The following is a 17,598-nucleotide window of genomic DNA, read 5'->3' on the forward strand; positions in this document are numbered from 1 at the left end:
GTCTCACACAGGGGCCAGCCAGTTCCTCTGGAGGGCCAACAACAGGGCAGAGAGGCTGAGGCCCTCCCCTGAGAAGAACACAGGAGAGCCCTGCTGGGTCAGACCAGAGAGGGTCCATCTAGTCCAGCCTCCTGTCTCACACAGTGGCCAGCCAGTTCCTCTGGAGGGCCAACAACAGGGCAGAGAGGCTGAGGCCTTCCCCTGAGTAGAACATCAGGAGAGTCCTGTTGGATCAGACCAGGGAGGGTCCGTCTAGTCCAGCCTCCTGTCTCACACAGTGGCCAGCCAGTTCCTCTGGAGGTCCAACAACAGGGCAGAGAGGCTCAGGCCTTCCCCTGAGAAGAACACAGGAGAGCCCTGCTGGGTCAGACCAGGGAGGGTCCATCTAGTCCAGCCTCCTGTCTCACACAGGGGCCAGCCAGTTCCTCTGGAGGGCCAACAACAGGGCAGAGAGGCCGAGGCCTTCCCCTGAGAAGAACATCAGAAGAGCCCTGCTGGGTCAGACCAGGGAGCGTCCATATAGTCCACCCTCCTGTCTCACACAGGGGCCAGCCAGTTCCTCTGGAGGGCCAACAACAGGGCAGAGAGGCTGAGGCCCTCCCGTGAGAAGAACACAGGAGAGCCCTGCTGGGTCAGACCAGAGAGGGTCCATCTAGTCCAGCCTCCTGTCTCACACAGTGGCCAGCCAGTTCCTCTGGAGGGCCAACAACAGGGCAGAGAGGCTGAGGCCTTCCCCTGAGTAGAACATCAGGAGAGTCCTGTTGGATCAGACCAGGGAGGGTCCATCTAGTCCAGCCTCCTGTCTCACACAGTGGCCAGCCAGTTCCTCTGGAGGTCCAACAACAGGGCAGAGAGGCTCAGGCCTTCCCCTGAGAAGAACACAGGAGAGCCCTGCTGGGTCAGACCAGGGAGGGTCCATCTAGTCCAGCCTCCTGTCTCACACAGGGGCCAGCCAGTTCCTCTGGAGGGCCAACAACAGGGCAGAGAGGCCGAGGCCTTTCCCTGAGAAGAACATCAGAAGAGCCCTGCTGGGTCAGACCAGGGAGGGTCCATCTAGTCCAGCCTCCTGTCTCACACAGTGGCCAGCCAGTTCCTCTGGAGGTCCAACAACAGGGCAGAGAGGCTCAGGCCTTCCCCTGAGAAGAACACAGGAGAGCCCTGCTGGGTCAGACCAGGGAGGGTCCATCTAGTCCAGCCTCCTGTCTCACACAGGGGCCAGCCAGTTCCTCTGGAGGGCCAACAACAGGGCAGAGAGGTTGAGGCCCTCCCCTGAGAAGAACATCAGAAGAGCCCTGCTGGATCAGACCAGGGAGAGTCCATCTAGTCCAGCCTCCTGCCTCACACAGTGGCCAGCCAGTTCCTCTGGAGGGACAAAAACAGGGCAGAAAGGTTGAGGCCCTCCCCTGAGAAGAACATCAGAAGACCCCTGCTGGGTCAGACCAGGGAGGGTCCATCTAGTCCAGCCTCCTGTCTTCCACAGTGGCCAACCAGTTCCTCTGGAGGGCCAACAACAGGGCAGAGAGACTGAGGCCTTCCCCTGAGAAGAACATCAGAAGAGCCCTGCTGGGTCAGACCAGGGAGGGTCCATCTAGTCCAGTCTCCTGTCTCACACAGTGGCCAACCAGTTCCTCTGGAGGGCCAGCAACAGGGCAGAGAGGCTGAGGCCTTCCCTGAGAAGAACATCAGAAGAGCCCTGCTGGGTCAGACCAGTGAGGGTCCATCTAGTCCAGCCTCTAGTCTCTCACAGTGGCCAGCCAGTTCCTCTGGAGGGCCAACAACAGGGCAGAGAGGCTGAGGCCTTCCCCTGAGAAAAACATCACAAGAGCCCTGCTGGGTCAGACCAGTGAGGGTCCATCTAGTCCAGCCTCTTGTCTCACACAGTGGCTAACCAGTTCCTCTGGAGGGCCAACAACAGGGCAGAGAGGCTGAGGCCCTCCCCTGAGAAGAACACAGGAGAGCCCTGCTGGGTCAGACCAGGGAGGGTCCATCTAGTCCAGCCTCCTTTCTCACATAGTGGCCAGCCGGTTTATCACGAGGGCAACAACAGGGCATGGAGGCCGAGGCCTTCCTCTGAGAAGAACATCAGAAGAGCCCTGCTGGATCAGACCAGGGAGGGTCCATCTAGTCCAGCCTCCTGTCTCACACAGGGGCTAGCCAGTTCCTCTGGAGGGCTAACAACAGGGCAGAGAGGCCAAGGCCTTCCCCTGAGAAGAACCTCAGAAGAGCCCTGCTGGGTCAGACCAGGGAGGGCCCATCTAGTCCAGCCTCCTGTCTCACACAGTGGCCAGCCAGTTCCTCTGGAGGGCCAACGACAGGGCAGAGAGGCTGAGGCCTTCCTCTAGGATGAACCTCAAAAGAGCCCTGCTGGATCAGACCAGGGAGGGTCCATCTAGTCCAGCCTCTTGTCTCACACAGTGGCCAGCCTGTTCCTCTGGAGTGCCAACAACAGGGCAGAGAGGCTGAGGCCTTCCCTGAGAAGAACCTCAGAAGAGCCCTGCTGGGTCAGACCAGTGAGGGTCCATCTAGTCCAGCCTCCTTTCTCACATAGTGGCCAGCCAGTTTATCACGAGGGCAACAACAGGGCATGGAGGCCGAGGCCTTCCTCTGAGAAGAACATCAGAAGAGCCCTGCTGGATCAGACCAGGGAGGGTCCTTCTAGTCCAGCCTCTTGTCTCACACAGTGGCTAACCAGTTCCTCTGGAGGGCCAACAACAGGGCAGAGAGGCCGAGGCCTTCATAAGAACCTCAGAAGAGCCCTGCTGGGTCAGGCCAGGGAGGGCCCATCTAGTCCAGCCTCCTTTCTCACATAGTGGCCAGCCAGTTTATCACGAGGGCAACAACAGGGCATGGAGGCCGAGGCCTTCCTCTGAGAAGAACATCAGAAGAGCCCTGCTGGATCAGACCAGGGAGGGTCCTTCTAGTCCAGCCTCTTGTCTCACACAGTGGCTAACCAGTTCCTCTGGAGGGCCAACAACAGGGCAGAGAGGCCGAGGCCTTCATAAGAACCTCAGAAGAGCCCTGCTGGGTCAGGCCAGGGAGGGCCCATCTAGTCCAGCCTCCTGTCTCACACAGGGGTCAACCAGTTCCTCTGGAGCGCCAACGACAGGGCAGAGAGGCTGAGGCCTTCCCTGAGAAGAACATCAGAAGAGCCCTGCTGGGTCAGACCAGGGAGGGTCCATCTAGTCCAGCCTCCTTTCTCACATAGTGGCTAACCAGTTCCTCTAGAGGGCCAACAACAGGGCAGAGAGGCCAAGGCCTTCATAAGAACCTCAAAAGAGCCCTGCTGGGTCAGGCCAGGGAGGGCCCATCTAGTCCAGCCTCCTGTCTCACACAGGGGTCAACCAGTTCCTCTGGAGGGCCAACAACAGGGCAGAGAGGCCGAGGCCCTCCCCTGAGAAGAACATCAGAAGAGCCCTGCTGGGTCAGACCAGGGAGGGTCCATCTAGTCCAGCCTCCTGTCTCACACAGTGGCCAGCCAGTTCCTCTGGAGGGCCAACAACAGGGCAGAGAGGCCAAGGCCTTCCCCTGAGAAGAACATCAGAAGAGCCCTGCTGGGTCAGACCAGGGAGCGTCCATATAGTCCACCCTCCTGTCTCACACAGGGGCCAGCCAGTTCCTCTGGAGGGCCAACAACAGGGCAGAGAGGCTGAGGCCCTCCCCTGAGAAGAACACAGGAGAGCCCTGCTGGGTCAGACCAGAGAGGGTCCATCTAGTCCAGCCTCCTGTCTCACACAGTGGCCAGCCAGTTCCTCTGGAGGGCCAACAACAGGGCAGAGAGGCTGAGGCCTTCCCCTGAGTAGAACATCAGGAGAGTCCTGTTGGATCAGACCAGGGAGGGTCCATCTAGTCCAGCCTCCTGTCTCACACAGTGGCCAGCCAGTTCCTCTGGAGGTCCAACAACAGGGCAGAGAGGCTCAGGCCTTCCCCTGAGAAGAACACAGGAGAGCCCTGCTGGGTCAGACCAGGGAGGGTCCATCTAGTCCAGCCTCCTGTCTCACACAGGGGCCAGCCAGTTCCTCTGGAGGGCCAACAACAGGGCAGAGAGGCCGAGGCCTTCCCCTGAGAAGAACATCAGAAGAGCCCTGCTGGGTCAGACCAGGGAGCGTCCATATAGTCCACCCTCCTGTCTCACACAGGGGCCAGCCAGTTCCTCTGGAGGGCCAACAACAGGGCAGAGAGGCTGAGGCCCTCCCGTGAGAAGAACACAGGAGAGCCCTGCTGGGTCAGACCAGAGAGGGTCCATCTAGTCCAGCCTCCTGTCTCACACAGTGGCCAGCCAGTTCCTCTGGAGGGCCAACAACAGGGCAGAGAGGCTGAGGCCTTCCCCTGAGTAGAACATCAGGAGAGTCCTGTTGGATCAGACCAGGGAGGGTCCATCTAGTCCAGCCTCCTGTCTCACACAGTGGCCAGCCAGTTCCTCTGGAGGTCCAACAACAGGGCAGAGAGGCTCAGGCCTTCCCCTGAGAAGAACACAGGAGAGCCCTGCTGGGTCAGACCAGGGAGGGTCCATCTAGTCCAGCCTCCTGTCTCACACAGGGGCCAGCCAGTTCCTCTGGAGGGCCAACAACAGGGCAGAGAGGCCGAGGCCTTTCCCTGAGAAGAACATCAGAAGAGCCCTGCTGGGTCAGACCAGGGAGGGTCCATCTAGTCCAGCCTCCTGTCTCACACAGTGGCCAGCCAGTTCCTCTGGAGGTCCAACAACAGGGCAGAGAGGCTCAGGCCTTCCCCTGAGAAGAACACAGGAGAGCCCTGCTGGGTCAGACCAGGGAGGGTCCATCTAGTCCAGCCTCCTGTCTCACACAGGGGCCAGCCAGTTCCTCTGGAGGGCCAACAACAGGGCAGAGAGGTTGAGGCCCTCCCCTGAGAAGAACATCAGAAGAGCCCTGCTGGATCAGACCAGGGAGAGTCCATCTAGTCCAGCCTCCTGCCTCACACAGTGGCCAGCCAGTTCCTCTGGAGGGACAAAAACAGGGCAGAAAGGTTGAGGCCCTCCCCTGAGAAGAACATCAGAAGACCCCTGCTGGGTCAGACCAGGGAGGGTCCATCTAGTCCAGCCTCCTGTCTTCCACAGTGGCCAACCAGTTCCTCTGGAGGGCCAACAACAGGGCAGAGAGACTGAGGCCTTCCCCTGAGAAGAACATCAGAAGAGCCCTGCTGGGTCAGACCAGGGAGGGTCCATCTAGTCCAGTCTCCTGTCTCACACAGTGGCCAACCAGTTCCTCTGGAGGGCCAGCAACAGGGCAGAGAGGCTGAGGCCTTCCCTGAGAAGAACATCAGAAGAGCCCTGCTGGGTCAGACCAGTGAGGGTCCATCTAGTCCAGCCTCTAGTCTCACACAGTGGCCAGCCAGTTCCTCTGGAGGGCCAACAATAGGGCAGAGAGGCTGAGGCCTTCCCCTGAGAAAAACATCAGAAGAGCCCTGCTGGGTCAGACCAGTGAGGGTCCATCTAGTCCAGCCTCTTGTCTCACACAGTGGCTAACCAGTTCCTCTGGAGGGCCAACAACAGGGCAGAGAGGCTGAGGCCCTCCCCTGAGAAGAACACAGGAGAGCCCTGCTGGGTCAGACCAGGGAGGGTCCTTCTAGTCCAGCCTCTTGTCTCACACAGTGGCTAACCAGTTCCTCTGGAGGGCCAACAACAGGGCAGAGAGGCCGAGGCCTTCATAAGAACCTCAGAAGAGCCCTGCTGGGTCAGGCCAGGGAGGGCCCATCTAGTCCAGCCTCCTTTCTCACATAGTGGCCAGCCAGTTTATCACGAGGGCAACAACAGGGCATGGAGGCCGAGGCCTTCCTCTGAGAAGAACATCAGAAAAGCCCTGCTGGATCAGACCAGGGAGGGTCCTTCTAGTCCAGCCTCTTGTCTCACACAGTGGCTAACCAGTTCCTCTGGAGGGCCAACAACAGGGCAGAGAGGCCGAGGCCTTCATAAGAACCTCAGAAGAGCCCTGCTGGGTCAGGCCAGGGAGGGCCCATCTAGTCCAGCCTCCTGTCTCACACAGGGGTCAACCAGTTCCTCTGGAGCGCCAACGACAGGGCAGAGAGGCTGAGGCCTTCCCTGAGAAGAACATCAGAAGAGCCCTGCTGGGTCAGACCAGGGAGGGTCCATCTAGTCCAGCCTCCTTTCTCACATAGTGGCTAACCAGTTCCTCTAGAGGGCCAACAACAGGGCAGAGAGGCCAAGGCCTTCATAAGAACCTCAAAAGAGCCCTGCTGGGTCAGGCCAGGGAGGGCCCATCTAGTCCTGCCTCCTGTCTCACACAGGGGTCAACCAGTTCCTCTGGAGGGCCAACAACAGGGCAGAGAGGCCGAGGCCCTCCCCTGAGAAGAACATCAGAAGAGCCCTGCTGGGTCAGACCAGGGAGGGTCCATCTAGTCCAGCCTCCTGTCTCACACAGTGGCCAGCCAGTTCCTCTGGAGGGCCAACAACAGGGCAGAGAGGCCAAGGCCTTCCCCTGAGAAGAACATCAGAAGAGCCCTGCTGGGTCAGACCAGGGAGCGTCCATATAGTCCACCCTCCTGTCTCACACAGGGGCCAGCCAGTTCCTCTGGAGGGCCAACAACAGGGCAGAGAGGCTGAGGCCCTCCCCTGAGAAGAACACAGGAGAGCCCTGCTGGGTCAGACCAGAGAGGGTCCATCTAGTCCAGCCTCCTGTCTCACACAGTGGCCAGCCAGTTCCTCTGGAGGGCCAACAACAGGGCAGAGAGGCTGAGGCCTTCCCCTGAGTAGAACATCAGGAGAGTCCTGTTGGATCAGACCAGGGAGGGTCCATCTAGTCCAGCCTCCTGTCTCACACAGTGGCCAGCCAGTTCCTCTGGAGGTCCAACAACAGGGCAGAGAGGCTCAGGCCTTCCCCTGAGAAGAACACAGGAGAGCCCTGCTTGGTCAGACCAGGGAGGGTCCATCTAGTCCAGCCTCCTGTCTCACACAGGGGCCAGCCAGTTCCTCTGGAGGGCCAACAACAGGGCAGAGAGGCCGAGGCCTTCCCCTGAGAAGAACATCAGAAGAGCCCTGCTGGGTCAGACCAGGGAGCGTCCATATAGTCCACCCTCCTGTCTCACACAGGGGCCAGCCAGTTCCTCTGGAGGGCCAACAACAGGGCAGAGAGGCTGAGGCCCTCCCGTGAGAAGAACACAGGAGAGCCCTGCTGGGTCAGACCAGAGAGGGTCCATCTAGTCCAGCCTCCTGTCTCACACAGTGGCCAGCCAGTTCCTCTGGAGGGCCAACAACAGGGCAGAGAGGCTGAGGCCTTCCCCTGAGTAGAACATCAGGAGAGTCCTGTTGGATCAGACCAGGGAGGGTCCATCTAGTCCAGCCTCCTGTCTCACACAGTGGCCAGCCAGTTCCTCTGGAGGTCCAACAACAGGGCAGAGAGGCTCAGGCCTTCCCCTGAGAAGAACACAGGAGAGCCCTGCTGGGTCAGACCAGGGAGGGTCCATCTAGTCCAGCCTCCTGTCTCACACAGGGGCCAGCCAGTTCCTCTGGAGGGCCAACAACAGGGCAGAGAGGCCGAGGCCTTTCCCTGAGAAGAACATCAGAAGAGCCCTGCTGGGTCAGACCAGGGAGGGTCCATCTAGTCCAGCCTCCTGTCTCACACAGTGGCCAGCCAGTTCCTCTGGAGGTCCAACAACAGGGCAGAGAGGCTCAGGCCTTCCCCTGAGAAGAACACAGGAGAGCCCTGCTGGGTCAGACCAGGGAGGGTCCATCTAGTCCAGCCTCCTGTCTCACACAGGGGCCAGCCAGTTCCTCTGGAGGGCCAACAACAGGGCAGAGAGGTTGAGGCCCTCCCCTGAGAAGAACATCAGAAGAGCCCTGCTGGATCAGACCAGGGAGAGTCCATCTAGTCCAGCCTCCTGCCTCACACAGTGGCCAGCCAGTTCCTCTGGAGGGACAAAAACAGGGCAGAAAGGTTGAGGCCCTCCCCTGAGAAGAACATCAGAAGAGCCCTGCTGGGTCAGACCAGGGAGGGTCCATCTAGTCCAGTCTCCTGTCTCACACAGTGGCCAACCAGTTCCTCTGGAGGGCCAGCAACAGGGCAGAGAGGCTGAGGCCTTCCCTGAGAAGAACATCAGAAGAGCCCTGCTGGGTCAGACCAGGGAGGGTCCATCTAGTCCAGCCTCCTGTCTCACACAGGGGCCAGCCAGTTCCTCTGGAGGGCCAACAACAGGGCAGAGAGGCCGAGGCCTTTCCCTGAGAAGAACATCAGAAGAGCCCTGCTGGGTCAGACCAGGGAGGGTCCATCTAGTCCAGCCTCCTGTCTCACACAGTGGCCAGCCAGTTCCTCTGGAGGTCCAACAACAGGGCAGAGAGGCTCAGGCCTTCCCCTGAGAAGAACACAGGAGAGCCCTGCTGGGTCAGACCAGGGAGGGTCCATCTAGTCCAGCCTCCTGTCTCACACAGGGGCCAGCCAGTTCCTCTGGAGGGCCAACAACAGGGCAGAGAGGTTGAGGCCCTCCCCTGAGAAGAACATCAGAAGAGCCCTGCTGGATCAGACCAGGGAGAGTCCATCTAGTCCAGCCTCCTGCCTCACACAGTGGCCAGCCAGTTCCTCTGGAGGGACAAAAACAGGGCAGAAAGGTTGAGGCCCTCCCCTGAGAAGAACATCAGAAGACCCCTGCTGGGTCAGACCAGGGAGGGTCCATCTAGTCCAGCCTCCTGTCTTCCACAGTGGCCAACCAGTTCCTCTGGAGGGCCAACAACAGGGCAGAGAGACTGAGGCCTTCCCCTGAGAAGAACATCAGAAGAGCCCTGCTGGGTCAGACCAGGGAGGGTCCATCTAGTCCAGTCTCCTGTCTCACACAGTGGCCAACCAGTTCCTCTGGAGGGCCAGCAACAGGGCAGAGAGGCTGAGGCCTTCCCTGAGAAGAACATCAGAAGAGCCCTGCTGGGTCAGACCAGTGAGGGTCCATCTAGTCCAGCCTCTAGTCTCTCACAGTGGCCAGCCAGTTCCTCTGGAGGGCCAACAACAGGGCAGAGAGGCTGAGGCCTTCCCCTGAGAAAAACATCACAAGAGCCCTGCTGGGTCAGACCAGTGAGGGTCCATCTAGTCCAGCCTCTTGTCTCACACAGTGGCTAACCAGTTCCTCTGGAGGGCCAACAACAGGGCAGAGAGGCTGAGGCCCTCCCCTGAGAAGAACACAGGAGAGCCCTGCTGGGTCAGACCAGGGAGGGTCCATCTAGTCCAGCCTCCTTTCTCACATAGTGGCCAGCCGGTTTATCACGAGGGCAACAACAGGGCATGGAGGCCGAGGCCTTCCTCTGAGAAGAACATCAGAAGAGCCCTGCTGGATCAGACCAGGGAGGGTCCATCTAGTCCAGCCTCCTGTCTCACACAGGGGCTAGCCAGTTCCTCTGGAGGGCTAACAACAGGGCAGAGAGGCCAAGGCCTTCCCCTGAGAAGAACCTCAGAAGAGCCCTGCTGGGTCAGACCAGGGAGGGCCCATCTAGTCCAGCCTCCTGTCTCACACAGTGGCCAGCCAGTTCCTCTGGAGGGCCAACGACAGGGCAGAGAGGCTGAGGCCTTCCTCTAGGATGAACCTCAAAAGAGCCCTGCTGGATCAGACCAGGGAGGGTCCATCTAGTCCAGCCTCTTGTCTCACACAGTGGCCAGCCTGTTCCTCTGGAGTGCCAACAACAGGGCAGAGAGGCTGAGGCCTTCCCTGAGAAGAACCTCAGAAGAGCCCTGCTGGGTCAGACCAGTGAGGGTCCATCTAGTCCAGCCTCCTTTCTCACATAGTGGCCAGCCAGTTTATCACGAGGGCAACAACAGGGCATGGAGGCCGAGGCCTTCCTCTGAGAAGAACATCAGAAGAGCCCTGCTGGATCAGACCAGGGAGGGTCCTTCTAGTCCAGCCTCTTGTCTCACACAGTGGCTAACCAGTTCCTCTGGAGGGCCAACAACAGGGCAGAGAGGCCGAGGCCTTCATAAGAACCTCAGAAGAGCCCTGCTGGGTCAGGCCAGGGAGGGCCCATCTAGTCCAGCCTCCTTTCTCACATAGTGGCCAGCCAGTTTATCACGAGGGCAACAACAGGGCATGGAGGCCGAGGCCTTCCTCTGAGAAGAACATCAGAAGAGCCCTGCTGGATCAGACCAGGGAGGGTCCTTCTAGTCCAGCCTCTTGTCTCACACAGTGGCTAACCAGTTCCTCTGGAGGGCCAACAACAGGGCAGAGAGGCCGAGGCCTTCATAAGAACCTCAGAAGAGCCCTGCTGGGTCAGGCCAGGGAGGGCCCATCTAGTCCAGCCTCCTGTCTCACACAGGGGTCAACCAGTTCCTCTGGAGCGCCAACGACAGGGCAGAGAGGCTGAGGCCTTCCCTGAGAAGAACATCAGAAGAGCCCTGCTGGGTCAGACCAGGGAGGGTCCATCTAGTCCAGCCTCCTTTCTCACATAGTGGCTAACCAGTTCCTCTAGAGGGCCAACAACAGGGCAGAGAGGCCAAGGCCTTCATAAGAACCTCAAAAGAGCCCTGCTGGGTCAGGCCAGGGAGGGCCCATCTAGTCCAGCCTCCTGTCTCACACAGGGGTCAACCAGTTCCTCTGGAGGGCCAACAACAGGGCAGAGAGGCCGAGGCCCTCCCCTGAGAAGAACATCAGAAGAGCCCTGCTGGGTCAGACCAGGGAGGGTCCATCTAGTCCAGCCTCCTGTCTCACACAGTGGCCAGCCAGTTCCTCTGGAGGGCCAACAACAGGGCAGAGAGGCCAAGGCCTTCCCCTGAGAAGAACATCAGAAGAGCCCTGCTGGGTCAGACCAGGGAGCGTCCATATAGTCCACCCTCCTGTCTCACACAGGGGCCAGCCAGTTCCTCTGGAGGGCCAACAACAGGGCAGAGAGGCTGAGGCCCTCCCCTGAGAAGAACACAGGAGAGCCCTGCTGGGTCAGACCAGAGAGGGTCCATCTAGTCCAGCCTCCTGTCTCACACAGTGGCCAGCCAGTTCCTCTGGAGGGCCAACAACAGGGCAGAGAGGCTGAGGCCTTCCCCTGAGTAGAACATCAGGAGAGTCCTGTTGGATCAGACCAGGGAGGGTCCATCTAGTCCAGCCTCCTGTCTCACACAGTGGCCAGCCAGTTCCTCTGGAGGTCCAACAACAGGGCAGAGAGGCTCAGGCCTTCCCCTGAGAAGAACACAGGAGAGCCCTGCTGGGTCAGACCAGGGAGGGTCCATCTAGTCCAGCCTCCTGTCTCACACAGGGGCCAGCCAGTTCCTCTGGAGGGCCAACAACAGGGCAGAGAGGCCGAGGCCTTCCCCTGAGAAGAACATCAGAAGAGCCCTGCTGGGTCAGACCAGGGAGCGTCCATATAGTCCACCCTCCTGTCTCACACAGGGGCCAGCCAGTTCCTCTGGAGGGCCAACAACAGGGCAGAGAGGCTGAGGCCCTCCCGTGAGAAGAACACAGGAGAGCCCTGCTGGGTCAGACCAGAGAGGGTCCATCTAGTCCAGCCTCCTGTCTCACACAGTGGCCAGCCAGTTCCTCTGGAGGGCCAACAACAGGGCAGAGAGGCTGAGGCCTTCCCCTGAGTAGAACATCAGGAGAGTCCTGTTGGATCAGACCAGGGAGGGTCCATCTAGTCCAGCCTCCTGTCTCACACAGTGGCCAGCCAGTTCCTCTGGAGGTCCAACAACAGGGCAGAGAGGCTCAGGCCTTCCCCTGAGAAGAACACAGGAGAGCCCTGCTGGGTCAGACCAGGGAGGGTCCATCTAGTCCAGCCTCCTGTCTCACACAGGGGCCAGCCAGTTCCTCTGGAGGGCCAACAACAGGGCAGAGAGGCCGAGGCCTTTCCCTGAGAAGAACATCAGAAGAGCCCTGCTGGGTCAGACCAGGGAGGGTCCATCTAGTCCAGCCTCCTGTCTCACACAGTGGCCAGCCAGTTCCTCTGGAGGTCCAACAACAGGGCAGAGAGGCTCAGGCCTTCCCCTGAGAAGAACACAGGAGAGCCCTGCTGGGTCAGACCAGGGAGGGTCCATCTAGTCCAGCCTCCTGTCTCACACAGGGGCCAGCCAGTTCCTCTGGAGGGCCAACAACAGGGCAGAGAGGTTGAGGCCCTCCCCTGAGAAGAACATCAGAAGAGCCCTGCTGGATCAGACCAGGGAGAGTCCATCTAGTCCAGCCTCCTGCCTCACACAGTGGCCAGCCAGTTCCTCTGGAGGGACAAAAACAGGGCAGAAAGGTTGAGGCCCTCCCCTGAGAAGAACATCAGAAGACCCCTGCTGGGTCAGACCAGGGAGGGTCCATCTAGTCCAGCCTCCTGTCTTCCACAGTGGCCAACCAGTTCCTCTGGAGGGCCAACAACAGGGCAGAGAGACTGAGGCCTTCCCCTGAGAAGAACATCAGAAGAGCCCTGCTGGGTCAGACCAGGGAGGGTCCATCTAGTCCAGTCTCCTGTCTCACACAGTGGCCAACCAGTTCCTCTGGAGGGCCAGCAACAGGGCAGAGAGGCTGAGGCCTTCCCTGAGAAGAACATCAGAAGAGCCCTGCTGGGTCAGACCAGTGAGGGTCCATCTAGTCCAGCCTCTAGTCTCACACAGTGGCCAGCCAGTTCCTCTGGAGGGCCAACAATAGGGCAGAGAGGCTGAGGCCTTCCCCTGAGAAAAACATCAGAAGAGCCCTGCTGGGTCAGACCAGTGAGGGTCCATCTAGTCCAGCCTCTTGTCTCACACAGTGGCTAACCAGTTCCTCTGGAGGGCCAACAACAGGGCAGAGAGGCTGAGGCCCTCCCCTGAGAAGAACACAGGAGAGCCCTGCTGGGTCAGACCAGGGAGGGTCCTTCTAGTCCAGCCTCTTGTCTCACACAGTGGCTAACCAGTTCCTCTGGAGGGCCAACAACAGGGCAGAGAGGCCGAGGCCTTCATAAGAACCTCAGAAGAGCCCTGCTGGGTCAGGCCAGGGAGGGCCCATCTAGTCCAGCCTCCTTTCTCACATAGTGGCCAGCCAGTTTATCACGAGGGCAACAACAGGGCATGGAGGCCGAGGCCTTCCTCTGAGAAGAACATCAGAAAAGCCCTGCTGGATCAGACCAGGGAGGGTCCTTCTAGTCCAGCCTCTTGTCTCACACAGTGGCTAACCAGTTCCTCTGGAGGGCCAACAACAGGGCAGAGAGGCCGAGGCCTTCATAAGAACCTCAGAAGAGCCCTGCTGGGTCAGGCCAGGGAGGGCCCATCTAGTCCAGCCTCCTGTCTCACACAGGGGTCAACCAGTTCCTCTGGAGCGCCAACGACAGGGCAGAGAGGCTGAGGCCTTCCCTGAGAAGAACATCAGAAGAGCCCTGCTGGGTCAGACCAGGGAGGGTCCATCTAGTCCAGCCTCCTTTCTCACATAGTGGCTAACCAGTTCCTCTAGAGGGCCAACAACAGGGCAGAGAGGCCAAGGCCTTCATAAGAACCTCAAAAGAGCCCTGCTGGGTCAGGCCAGGGAGGGCCCATCTAGTCCTGCCTCCTGTCTCACACAGGGGTCAACCAGTTCCTCTGGAGGGCCAACAACAGGGCAGAGAGGCCGAGGCCCTCCCCTGAGAAGAACATCAGAAGAGCCCTGCTGGGTCAGACCAGGGAGGGTCCATCTAGTCCAGCCTCCTGTCTCACACAGTGGCCAGCCAGTTCCTCTGGAGGGCCAACAACAGGGCAGAGAGGCCAAGGCCTTCCCCTGAGAAGAACATCAGAAGAGCCCTGCTGGGTCAGACCAGGGAGCGTCCATATAGTCCACCCTCCTGTCTCACACAGGGGCCAGCCAGTTCCTCTGGAGGGCCAACAACAGGGCAGAGAGGCTGAGGCCCTCCCCTGAGAAGAACACAGGAGAGCCCTGCTGGGTCAGACCAGAGAGGGTCCATCTAGTCCAGCCTCCTGTCTCACACAGTGGCCAGCCAGTTCCTCTGGAGGGCCAACAACAGGGCAGAGAGGCTGAGGCCTTCCCCTGAGTAGAACATCAGGAGAGTCCTGTTGGATCAGACCAGGGAGGGTCCATCTAGTCCAGCCTCCTGTCTCACACAGTGGCCAGCCAGTTCCTCTGGAGGTCCAACAACAGGGCAGAGAGGCTCAGGCCTTCCCCTGAGAAGAACACAGGAGAGCCCTGCTTGGTCAGACCAGGGAGGGTCCATCTAGTCCAGCCTCCTGTCTCACACAGGGGCCAGCCAGTTCCTCTGGAGGGCCAACAACAGGGCAGAGAGGCCGAGGCCTTCCCCTGAGAAGAACATCAGAAGAGCCCTGCTGGGTCAGACCAGGGAGCGTCCATATAGTCCACCCTCCTGTCTCACACAGGGGCCAGCCAGTTCCTCTGGAGGGCCAACAACAGGGCAGAGAGGCTGAGGCCCTCCCGTGAGAAGAACACAGGAGAGCCCTGCTGGGTCAGACCAGAGAGGGTCCATCTAGTCCAGCCTCCTGTCTCACACAGTGGCCAGCCAGTTCCTCTGGAGGGCCAACAACAGGGCAGAGAGGCTGAGGCCTTCCCCTGAGTAGAACATCAGGAGAGTCCTGTTGGATCAGACCAGGGAGGGTCCATCTAGTCCAGCCTCCTGTCTCACACAGTGGCCAGCCAGTTCCTCTGGAGGTCCAACAACAGGGCAGAGAGGCTCAGGCCTTCCCCTGAGAAGAACACAGGAGAGCCCTGCTGGGTCAGACCAGGGAGGGTCCATCTAGTCCAGCCTCCTGTCTCACACAGGGGCCAGCCAGTTCCTCTGGAGGGCCAACAACAGGGCAGAGAGGCCGAGGCCTTTCCCTGAGAAGAACATCAGAAGAGCCCTGCTGGGTCAGACCAGGGAGGGTCCATCTAGTCCAGCCTCCTGTCTCACACAGTGGCCAGCCAGTTCCTCTGGAGGTCCAACAACAGGGCAGAGAGGCTCAGGCCTTCCCCTGAGAAGAACACAGGAGAGCCCTGCTGGGTCAGACCAGGGAGGGTCCATCTAGTCCAGCCTCCTGTCTCACACAGGGGCCAGCCAGTTCCTCTGGAGGGCCAACAACAGGGCAGAGAGGTTGAGGCCCTCCCCTGAGAAGAACATCAGAAGAGCCCTGCTGGATCAGACCAGGGAGAGTCCATCTAGTCCAGCCTCCTGCCTCACACAGTGGCCAGCCAGTTCCTCTGGAGGGACAAAAACAGGGCAGAAAGGTTGAGGCCCTCCCCTGAGAAGAACATCAGAAGAGCCCTGCTGGGTCAGACCAGGGAGGGTCCATCTAGTCCAGTCTCCTGTCTCACACAGTGGCCAACCAGTTCCTCTGGAGGGCCAGCAACAGGGCAGAGAGGCTGAGGCCTTCCCTGAGAAGAACATCAGAAGAGCCCTGCTGGGTCAGACCAGTGAGGGTCCATCTAGTCCAGCCTCTAGTCTCACACAGTGGCCAGCCAGTTCCTCTGGAGGGCCAACAACAGGGCAGAGAGGCTGAGGCCTTCCCCTGAGAAAAACATCAGAAGAGCCCTGCTGGGTCAGACCAGTGAGGGTCCATCTAGTCCAGCCTCTTGTCTCACACAGTGGCTAACCAGTTCCTCTGGAGGGCCAACAACAGGGCAGAGAGGCTGAGGCCCTCCCCTGAGAAGAACACAGGAGAGCCCTGCTGGGTCAGACCAGGGAGGGTCCATCTAGTCCAGCCTCCTTTCTCACATAGTGGCCAGCCGGTTTATCACGAGGACAACAACAGGGCATGGAGGCCGAGGCCTTCCTCTGAGAAGAACATCAGAAGAGCCCTGCTGGATCAGACCAGGGAGGGTCCATCTAGTCCAGCCTCCTGTCTCACACAGGGGCTAGCCAGTTCCTCTGGAGGGCTAACAACAGGGCAGAGAGGCCAAGGCCTTCCCCTGAGAAGAACCTCAGAAGAGCCCTGCTGGGTCAGACCAGGGAGGGCCCATCTAGTCCAGCCTCCTGTCTCACACAGTGGCCAGCCAGTTCCTCTGGAGGGCCAACGACAGGGCAGAGAGGCTGAGGCCTTCCTCTAGGATGAACCTCAAAAGAGCCCTGCTGGATCAGACCAGGGAGGGTCCATCTAGTCCAGCCTCTTGTCTCACACAGTGGCCAGCCTGTTCCTCTGGAGTGCCAACAACAGGGCAGAGAGGCTGAGGCCTTCCCTGAGAAGAACCTCAGAAGAGCCCTGCTGGGTCAGACCAGTGAGGGTCCATCTAGTCCAGCCTCCTTTCTCACATAGTGGCCAGCCAGTTTATCACGAGGGCAACAACAGGGCATGGAGGCCGAGGCCTTCCTCTGAGAAGAACATCAGAAGAGCCCTGCTGGATCAGACCAGGGAGGGTCCTTCTAGTCCAGCCTCTTGTCTCACACAGTGGCTAACCAGTTCCTCTGGAGGGCCAACAACAGGGCAGAGAGGCCGAGGCCTTCATAAGAACCTCAGAAGAGCCCTGCTGGGTCAGGCCAGGGAGGGCCCATCTAGTCCAGCCTCCTGTCTCACACAGGGGTCAACCAGTTCCTCTGGAGCGGCAACGACAGGGCAGAGAGGCTGAGGCCTTCCCTGAGAAGAACATCAGAAGAGCCCTGCTGGGTCAGACCAGGGAGGGTCCATCTAGTCCAGCCTCCTTTCTCACATAGTGGCTAACCAGTTCCTCTAGAGGGCCAACAACAGGGCAGAGAGGCCAAGGCCTTCATAAGAACCTCAAAAGAGCCCTGCTGGGTCAGGCCAGGGAGGGCCCATCTAGTCCAGCCTCCTGTCTCACACAGGGGTCAACCAGTTCCTCTGGAGGGCCAACGACAGGGCAGAGAGGATGAGGCCTTCCTCTAGGATGAACCTCACAAGAGCCCTGCTGGATCAGACCAGGGAGGGTCCATCTAGTCCAGCCTCTTGTCTCACACAGGGGCCAACCAGTTCCTCTGGAGGGCCAACAACAGGGCAGAGAGGCTGAGGCCTTCCCCTGAGAAGAACCTCAGAAGAGCCCTGCTGGATCAGACCAGTGAGGGTCCATCTAGTCCAGCCTCCTGTCTCACACAGTGGCCAGCCAGTTCCTCTGGAGGGCCAACAACAGGGCAGAGAGGCTGAGGCCTTCCCCTGAGAAGAACATCAGAAGAACCCTGCTGGGTCAGACCAGTGAGGGTCCATCTAGTCCAGCCTCCTGTCTCACACAGTGGCCAGCCAGTTCCTCTGGACCCCCTGCCCTCATGGAGGGTGGTAGTGCCAACCGAGTGCCCGTTTGCGCCTGCAGAAGAGATGAGCGAAGGTGTTGTGCAGGAGCCCAGGGTGATGGGAGCTGAAGGTCACACAAGGTTTTGTGTTTCCTCGGGCTGCAACTGAGCAGAGGGCCTGCAAAACGGGTGTTGTGAGAACTGTTGAGAAAATAATATCCCCATATGCAGTAATCATAAGAATACTCATGGAATGTTATATGATTAATTGATCAGCCCATTCCATACACCAATAAAGATGTTTACAACGAAGTCCCCAAGAGAGAGCCAGTATCCAGACGTCTCTTAAAGCGGCAGGGTCTTGTCTTCCCCTCTGTAGAGAAATCACTTCCAAACAGTCCCTGCCACCAATAGGGATATTGAACTTTACCACATGAGACTGTCGAAAGGGTTTCTCAGGCGCTTTAAGCAGTGTTCAGTGGACTTGCATCAGCACCTCTCATGATCTCCCAAAGTTCACAGAATCACCTGGAAGAGAGATCTAGAGGTGGGGAAAGGCAGAA

The 17,598-nt window shown here is 59.3% G+C and overlaps 1 protein-coding gene across 1 annotated transcript in view; it reads left to right on the top strand.

The window, feature by feature from the left end:
• TAPBP (TAP binding protein) overlaps nt 1-17,598 on the top strand; it is a gene marked incomplete at its 3' end in the record, with an annotated part of 32,299 nt that overhangs the window by 7,277 nt on the left and 7,424 nt on the right. The window lies entirely within an intron of this gene.

The sequence above is a fragment of the Heteronotia binoei genome, chromosome 5 (genome assembly GCF_032191835.1).
Source record: "Heteronotia binoei isolate CCM8104 ecotype False Entrance Well chromosome 5, APGP_CSIRO_Hbin_v1, whole genome shotgun sequence".
NCBI lineage: Eukaryota > Metazoa > Chordata > Lepidosauria > Squamata > Gekkonidae > Heteronotia > Heteronotia binoei.